The following is a 9598-nucleotide window of genomic DNA, read 5'->3' on the forward strand; positions in this document are numbered from 1 at the left end:
ACAGGAAACCTTATTAAGTTGCTAAAAATAATTAATGTGAGAGAACTTGCTACAAAGAAGTATGTGCACTGAAATTAGGGGGAATGTGAGCACAGGAGAGAAACCAACTCACTGGGCAATGTGTAGCCTCTGCACGACTTAAAAACAAAAGAACAAAAACATCACAAAACAAAAACAAAATGGATTTCAAGGGTAGCGAAATGGCTTTGTGGCAAGCCACAGCCACTGCTCTTACAGTGGAGCCAGGTTCAGTTCCTAACACCCACATGGGGGCTCACAACTGTTTGCAAGTTCAGTTCCATGGGCTCTAAGTCCCTCATGTGCATGCGTGATACACACACACACACACACACACACACACACACACACACACATACATATACAGAGGCAAACACTCACATGTATAAAATAAATAAATCTTAAAAAACGAGAAAACTGCTTTCAGTATGTTTGTCTTCCTAGAATCACAGAACAAATTAAACAATGGACGTGGATATGGAGCTTTAGCGGTTCAGCACATGTTAACCATGCCAGCTACCCCCCCCCCCACCACTATACTTCAATTTAGGCTTGCTGCTGTCTATGCAAAAGTAAATAGCTTTTCATTTTCATATCCGTCCATCCATCCATCCATCCATCCATCCATCCACCCTTTCATTCATTCGTGTGTGTGTGTGTGTGTGTGTGTGTGTGTGTGTGTGTGATTTTAGTGTGTTTACCCATGCAGGGGACTGAGGTTGACAGGAGATGTTTTTCCTCAATTGCTTTTCGCTTTTAATTTTTGAGACACTGAATCATAAGCGTGTCGACGCACCTAGGTTGACTGGCCAAAGAGCTTCAGGGATCGTTTGGTCGCCATCTCATCTCCCTTCCCTCATTGATGGGGTTACAAAGGCATGCATTAGTGTCTGGCTTTCCCCATGGGTTCTAGGTATCTGAACTCTGATGCCCCTGCTTTCCTGGTAGGCTCTCTGACTGAGCCATTGCACCAGCAAAACAGATGGAATAAATGGGAGGTACAGCAACAAAATAGAGGTAATTTTTATGTCCAAAATAGAATTGAAATAATGTCTTTTCTGGAATTATAATACCAAACATTGCAGGGAGAGCATTTCTATGCTTTTACTTCTCAATTGAGACCTTCTTTCCCCAAATCACCACATTCACACACTCTGCATCAATCACAGGAATAATGTTAGATTTAATTTCCAAGATAGTTTTGGCAATAGTCAAGGTCAAGTTATATAAAGCAAATCAACTGTTAGCATTTAAGAAAAAAACCAACAACGTGTGTGTGCGTGCGTGTGTGTGTGTGTGTGTGTGTGTGTATGTGTGTGTGTGTGTAGATGGCATATCAGCTTAAGGCCCTTGTCACCAAGTTTGATGAGAAGAGGATAGTACTTGGTACCCACAGGAGAAAATTATCTCCTTCCAAGTTGTTCTCTGACCTCCACATGCATAATGGGGTACACATGAATGAATGAGTGAATGAATGAATGAAAGAAAGTTTTATGAAACTGATGAGCACAAAAGAGGCCAGCATTTAATATAAAGAGAAAAAAGAAAACCATCCCAGACTGAAGCAAGAAAAACATGGTCACCGAAGAGAGGATGTCTGCAGTGGCTTGAAGTGAGTGGAACTTATTTCAGTGTCAATACCCTTTATTTCCTCCAGCTTCGTCATCTGTCACCGAAAACTGTCTATGCAAGGCTGAGCACTGACTCGGCACTTTCCACTTGCTGTGCTGTCATTCAGCTCACAGCTCTGCAGTGTTACAACCCACAGGGCTTAGAATTGACCTAACTGGAGCAACTGGGAAGGAAGAAGCCACAGATACACCCAGAACAACTGGTACTGGGTGGGTTATACCCTATCATGGAGAAGAGCCAACAATATCCAGGAAACTCAGTTTATTATACACAGGTGAACCATGAGGAGGAGGATCAGCTGATTTTGGTGGGAGGTCTCTGTCAGGGAGCATTCTCAAGTTGCAGTCACCGCCAGAGGAAGAAGCTGCTGCTGACAGTTTCTGCCTACGATGCCAACATCTTGGACAAAGCGCCGTCATTGATACTTTCTGAAATCACTGCTCCTTAACTAAATAAAGGTCAATGTTGATCAACATTTGAGGTCAGTCCGGGTAAGGCTTTGCCCTCCTTCTGAGCCTGACCCAAGGAAAGCCTTGCTATTCCCATGGGTCTGAGACAATGGGGTACTGGACATGGTTATGTTTGTGTCAATAATAGACATTTGCTCAGGACTTCATCTCCTCCCCACAGGTTCCTTTCAACTTCATCATGCTGTTCAGCTTTCAGAAGGGTACAGTCTCATGGGAGGTTTTTATGCTGCCCAATCTCTTAACTTCCTTTTCTGTAGCCAGCTAGTGAAGACAGACTGCTTTAACACAGGACCAGCTCTATGATCTCTTTGTTTTAAAGTTAATTGATTTGAGACCTTAATTATGTCTGTAAAAGCCCTTCACAGCAGTTTCTAGGTTAGTGGTTGATTGAATAATTGGGAGAAAGTGTGTGAACAGAGGAGGTCCTAATCCTGTGAGGGTTTATCCTAGAACTTTCTCTGCAATGCGGCTCACTCCTTAAACCATCCTGAGCATGAACATGTCAACATCATATATATTATCCTTCATATAGCTATTAACTTGACTCTATAGCTACACATTTGCTGCCTTAGCCCTAAATTCTGGGTCAGCTATTAAAATGCTACTTTTCTTTCTTCTTTCTTCTTCTTTCCTTCCTTCCTTCCTTCCTTCCTTCCTTCCTTCCTTCTTTCCTTCCTTCCTTCCTTCTTTTCTTTTTTTAGTAGAAAAAGTAAAACAACAACAACAACAAGAAACCCCACATAATTTGGTACAAGATACCTTCTGAACTTTAAGCTCGTAATGAACACACCCATTCAGAGGGAAATCAAGTAAAATTTGGCAGAAATTCAGCTTCTCCAATGAGTGGCACATTTATCAATGTCACACTCATTGAGAAATCAGATGGAGATGCTAGATAAAGCAGCAATGAATTAGTCTGATCTCTGATATGAGTGGCAGTGGTTCGTGTGTCAAGGGCTTCATCCATAAGGTGTAGGAGGAACAATGACAGTGTTACTTGGGCGCTTTGCTCAACTGTCTCATAACACTGCTCCCTTTGTGTAAGAACCGAGCCTGGGCAGTGTGGAAGAGTGGCTGGCTTCCTTCTGCACTGTATCTTTTCTTAGTCTTTGTGCTCACGCCTCTGCTTTCACTGAGGCTTCTTACTGTGCCCGGCACTGTTCCTGCTACAGTATCCCTCCGCGCATGGCACTGTTCCTGCTGCAGTATCCCTCCGCGCCCTTTCCTCAAGGCTTTTTCTCCTTCGGCCTACTTAGACGGCGCAGGGAGCCGTCTTAAAATGTTGCTGCCACCGCATTAGTCCCCATATAAGGAAGGAATATGAATCAAAAGCAGGAGGTAAGCTGGGGCCAGGGCATCTGGACTAGGGTTCTGGGTCAGCCTAGCCAACTCACTTGGACATCACCTTCAAATGATATTTGAATTCTGGGGTATTCTGACTCTCCTCCATCCCCAAAGTTCCACGGCTGTGACCACAGATCTACAGTCTTATGGATGAGTTGTCCCCAAATCCGAGTGTGTCCCTCGCTGCTCCCCACTGGGGTCATTCTGCCTTCCCTTCATGATCTAAAACCACAGACATGAGAGAGAAGTCAGTCCTCCTCTGAACTAGGGCTGACACTTGCCCAGCTGAATCAAGGCCAAATTCCTTTAAGGAACATTCAGAAGGTTCATAAATCAGTGCAAAGTCTTCAGGGTGAAAGGCAGTTTCCCACAGCCTGGTGTTTCTGATACTCTTGCTTACAATGTTTTCTTTTTGCCTCATATTAATGAGTTTCCTCTAACTTCTTGCCAGGTCCACATCTGTCTCCCTTGGTGCTGTCTTTGCATTCCTCTCCAGTATGTTTTCTAGTTCTTTCTGCCCCTATTCCCACTCAAGGCAACTTTTAAATTCTTCCTTAGGGCTCATCTTTATGACCCTTTCCTGTATGTGTGTAAAATGTATATATTTCTCCTAATTAGGGTTACTATTACTGCAATGAAATACCATGGCGAAAAAGTAAGTTGAGCAGGAAAGGGTTTATTTGGTTTATACTTCAACACTGCAATTTGTTATTGAAGAAAGTCAGAACAGGAGCTCAAATAGGACAGGAACCTGGAGACGGAAGTTGATGTAGAGGTTGAGTGTGTGTGTGTGTGTGTGTGTGTGTGTGGTATGCTGCTTACTGGCTTGTTCATCATGGCTCGCTCAGTCTACTTTCTTATAGGACCCAGGACCGTCAGTCCAGGGATGGCACCACCCACTTTGGACTGGGTTCTCCCCAATCAATCACTAATTCAGAAAATGCCCCACAAGCTTGCCTATAGCCTGCTCTCATGAAGGCATTTTCTCAATTGAGGCTCCTTCCTCTCTGATGATTATGCCCTGAGTCCAGAGGACATAAAATTAACAAGAACAATACTCCAGCCTTTATATTTAGATTTTTTTTATGTTTAGCTCTTGTCTAAATAATAATGACAATAACACTAGCTAGTTAAACATATTAAATTCCTATCGAGTATTGAGCATAGTTCATTCCTTAAATACTAAGCTATCCCTAGCTTGCTATTCTTGCTTTGTGGATGCGGAAACCAAGACAAAATGAGAATAAAAAAAAATCGCCAAAAGCCTCCTGACGGCACCCAGGGTTTCAGCTCCTCCATGTCTTTATGACCCCTGGCTTCATATCCCTGAGGACTGGAGCACACAGGAGCTGGAAGGAGCTGGGCTGATGAATGTTAAGGATGCTGTTGCTTTTTGTTTGTTCACTATTACTACATTTGGCATAAGATATATTGTCAAGACTACATTTTCTAGTCCTTAAACATCAAACAGTTTTGATCCTGAGGCATTTAAATAATTGGTAAGGATCAGTTGTTTAAGAGAGATGAAGCCACATTGCTCAGGAGATTAACAATAATAAGGCATATAAAAATGTCTTGCTCAGGCAGGACATTTACAAGGTTTTAACAATACAAACATGTAGAATACTATGATAAAATATGTGTATATCTCTGTATTACATACAGAAATCTTAAAACCCAAGAAAAATCTATTTTCGTGTCTGTAATACTAAATAAAGATTAAAATTGTCTTTTGATAATTTTACTTTGATTACTTACTGAATATATAAGAGTATGTATATAATTGTTATATTAATATCATCATAAAAGGGGACTAGAAGGCTGCATATTTCTATTAACACTGTTATCTAACATTACTTCAGGTTAGGGACCTGAGGTAAGAAATGAGTATTTATTCATTACTCATGTAGAAATTTTTTGAGATTGAAAGCGAAGAAACATTATAAATCAACATGTACTTTTAAGGGTTTGTTTGTTTGCTTGCTTGCTTGTTCTTTATTTTTAATTTTTTTTGTGACATCAGTCCTTCTCTTTGTGTACCCCAGGCTGGCCTGGAGCTTGCTGTGTAATACAGGCTGGCTTAGAACTCATAGTAATCCTCCTGCCTCAGCTCCTCAATGGCACAAGTGTGAGCCACCATACTCAGATAAATTATCTTTGTATAAAACACACAAACTAACAAATAAATAAATTTTATGGTGTACATTAGAGACATCAACATGATGTTACACATACGTATAGATAGTAAATCATTTATTAGACCAGAGTAAAGAAATACACCCAGCATCCCCTCATAGCTGGTTTTGGTTTTTGCTTTCTTTTGGCTTTATCTGGCTGTTTTACAGGGCTCTTTTCTGAAATATGTTTTCCGTGTAGGTGCATTATGCCCCTGGGTAACTTTTAACAAGTTGAAGTAGGTTTTTCTTAATATCGTGAGAACGCTGCGCCATGGTTAAGTGGAGATCAGACGACCCTTTGGCACACCTTCCCAGCACGGCTTGTTACAGCCTTGCAAATGACCATGAGGCTGACACTCAGGACTCTGAACTTTACCTCCCAATGCGTTCAACCATGCTGCCCAAGAGTGCTGATGCTCATCTGTTCTTCACAAGAGAGATTTGATCTTAATCTGGTCATTAATTCGAAAAACTAATCATATGAAAAACTTCCTGGATCCCTTTACTTATCATTTTCACTAAGGACGAATGCCAGAAAACTAATATTTGAAGACAAGAGCTAAATTCTGACATGTTCTATTCTCAAACACTGTGAAATCCTCATAATTGGCAGGACTCTTGGAGAAGGCCACCGGATGGCTGTGATGAAGCAGGGTGTGAGCTCTGCCTTGCAAATGATCTTCTGCTAGAAGATCTGCCATTTGAATAAATATGTTTCCATCCCCAAACCTTAGTTTTATAATAATAATAATAATAATAATGCATAAAATGGGTGGGGAGGGAAATCTTAACTCAGTTTTCAAAACTGGTATTTGGTGGAAACATTCTAAAATAGTAGGCCATACTTTTGAATATTGTATTTTAAAACGTGCTTGGCAATACAAAATATAAAAAAATAAAATAACCAACCACATATTTTACTAGAATAAATAGAAATAAATTGAAATAGGAGACCGAAGTTGAGCTACTTTATTAAAAACATTTCAATCAAAAGCAATTCTTCACAGGCAGTTTTATGAATGGTGAGTGCTTCAGTAATTACAAGCCCCTCATCCTTTATCTTGTTTCAGCCTTGACTACACATTAATGGAAAATCAATGTCTCTTGTACAATGATAAATATGCATTGGAAAAGGATGAAGTTTTAAAGACACGTGTTATGGTTTTGGACAGAGAGAAACTGTCATCCTAACCAAGGGTTTGTTCTTTGACTAAAAGTATTTCTAGAACAAATAACCTGTGTGTGCGCATATGTGTGTAACTAATGCAATTAATCTTCATGCTAGATTAACTTGATAAAATATTGACCTAATTTGGGATTAAAAGATTACCAGAAACATTTTGCAACGGAGGCTGTATTCTACTGTCAACTCAGTAAAGACAGAATTAACCCCACACCCTCCTCTCTTCAGTTGGGGCATTTCTGAGTCGCTACTTGTGTTTGCATGACCTGCAGGGAAAGGGAACAGAGCAGAAGGCTGTAAGACACTGTCTCAGCTGCTCAGGCTGCTTAGAACCCTGCAAGGGGAAAAGACACTCAGAGGCTGGCTGCACATGTCCAGCTTCTGCTTGTCAAGTGAATGTGCTAATTGACTAGTAAAGCAAATTGTCTGGAAACATTTAGAGCATTTTTATTATGAGTCCATACTGTCATTAAAGAAAAAAAAACATTCTGTAATTGCTTACAAGTGTCAGAAAATTTTTCTATTACATGTAAAATTTAAAACAGATAAAAATATTCCAATTATTTTCATCTCCTAATCTTTACTTTTATTTTTTTCCAGACAAATTCTTACCATTTATCCCAATTTGGCCTCCTATTCACAACACCCTCAGCCTCACTTGAGCTGGGATTGTGGAAGTGTGCCACTATTCTGTCTAGATATTTAACTGTTTTCTATGACTTTGTTATAATTTTTTGAGGGTTCAGAAAGATTTTTGCTGATTACTGTAGATAGATGTGATGGTTTGATTTTTTTTTAAAAAAAAATGACAATTGAAAAGCACATAGACTCTCCATTATCCGTGGAATATAGAGTCTATTATCACACATGAAATAAATAAATACCCTTAAAGAATTGCATAAAAATTAAAATTGTGAAAGAACAAGGAAAGTAGGCATAAGGAAATCTTTACTGTCCCCGTTTATATATGTGCAGCAAATATTTATATGGAAGGAGGTGGGAAGAGTCCAATTCTACAAGCTTCTAAGTCAATAGGCTTTATATATGTTGGTGTGTCTACAAACAGCCTAGGCTGACCCCATAATGTAAGGGGGACAGAAATTCTGACTATGAACGGGCTTTGAAAGTCCAATGCTCAAGGCTTCACAATGTAAACTATGAACCTATCCCCTATCTCTTGACTACTGGAGGTTCCTTCTGTTGCATTAGAAAACTGTTAGAAAATTATTACTTGGGATTTTCATAGTATCTCTTACCTTATTAGCTTTTCTCACAATGACACCTTCAATAATTACCTTAGGATCTGGCAATTAGTTAGCATACAGTTGGGACACACATACATATCTTGCTTATTGATGTTCACATATTCATTGAGATCCTTCAGTGAGTTACACCCTATGTTGTGTTTAACCAGGGATGTTTGTGTGACCATTTGTTTGGACCTATTTCACTGTAATCTGGTAGGCTCATCAATGGGTGCATAACTGAAGACAGTGTCTGTCCCCATCCCAGAGGAGTCCATGGTTCAAAAAGGATGGGTAGGGCCTCCACTACTCTGCCCTCCCATCCCAGCTTCAATTTAATGTTGTAGGAATTCCTACCGCCAGTAGCCTTTAAGTTACTGGCCCACTTGGGCGTGGCCTCTTTTAGTATATATGCAGATTTAAAGCAAACTTCCGGCCTCCCCCCCTCCCCGCGCTGTAGGATTTGGTTGCAGTTCTAGCAGAGGATTGTGATCTGCGAGTCTACCCCTAAATAAATAACCCTCTATTATACTCAGTTCTGAGCTAGTGTGGGATTTCTTTTAAGCGTCCTTCTTCAATTTAACATTCCTCATTCTATTACTTCCCATTTAACTTTTTGTTTTGTTTTTCCCAGACAAGATTTCTCTGTGTAGCCTTGGCTGCCCTGGAGCTCACTCTGTAGACCAGGCTGGCCTCAGCCTCTTCCTGAGTGGTGGGATTAAAGGCGTGTGCCACTGCTGCATGATCGCTTCTAACTATGTTACTGTGTTCTATCTTCCCTCCTTTGAAAACTCCGCATCCCATAACTGCTGTGGGGTGTTTGTGCACTGTGTGAAGATGCATTGCTGTGGTTGGTGTAATAAAGAACTGAATAGCCAATAGCAAAAAGGAGGTTAGGCGGGACTTCTAGGTACACAGAGGACTCTGGAAAGAACAAAGGCGGAGACACTAGCCAGATGCAGATCGAGTTAGACACACACAATGGGATAAAAGCAAAAGCCATGTGGTAGACCTAGATTAATAAAAATATGAGTTAATTTGAGCTATAAGAGTTAGTTGAGAACAAGACTAAGCTAAGGCCAGTCTTTCATAATTAATATAAGTCTCCATGTCATTATTTGGGAGCTGGCTGGTAGGACAGAGAAAGACTCATTCCACATGACCCCTTATTAATTTTCCAACTTGTATGTATTCCAAATAAAACAAACATATCTGAGGAGTCAAAGCTAATGTCCATAAATAGGATAAACATGGAAAATCCATCTTTCTGATCTTGGCTACCCCACTCAGAGTGATTGCATCCACTTCCATCCATTTGCCTGCAAGTTTCATTTTTCTTAAGCCCTAGTAATATTCCACTGTGTAAATGTATCATATTTCCAGTAGCATTCATTAGCAGGGTGGACATCTAGGCTACTTCCATTTCCTGACTGTTTGGAATAGACCAGTAATGAGCATGGGTAAGACATAGAATTCTTCTGGTAGATGCCCAAGAGTGGCATAGCTGGGTCATGTGATAGATCAATTTCT

This window comes from Arvicola amphibius, chromosome 14 (assembly GCF_903992535.2).
Source record: "Arvicola amphibius chromosome 14, mArvAmp1.2, whole genome shotgun sequence".
Classification (NCBI taxonomy): domain Eukaryota; kingdom Metazoa; phylum Chordata; class Mammalia; order Rodentia; family Cricetidae; genus Arvicola; species Arvicola amphibius.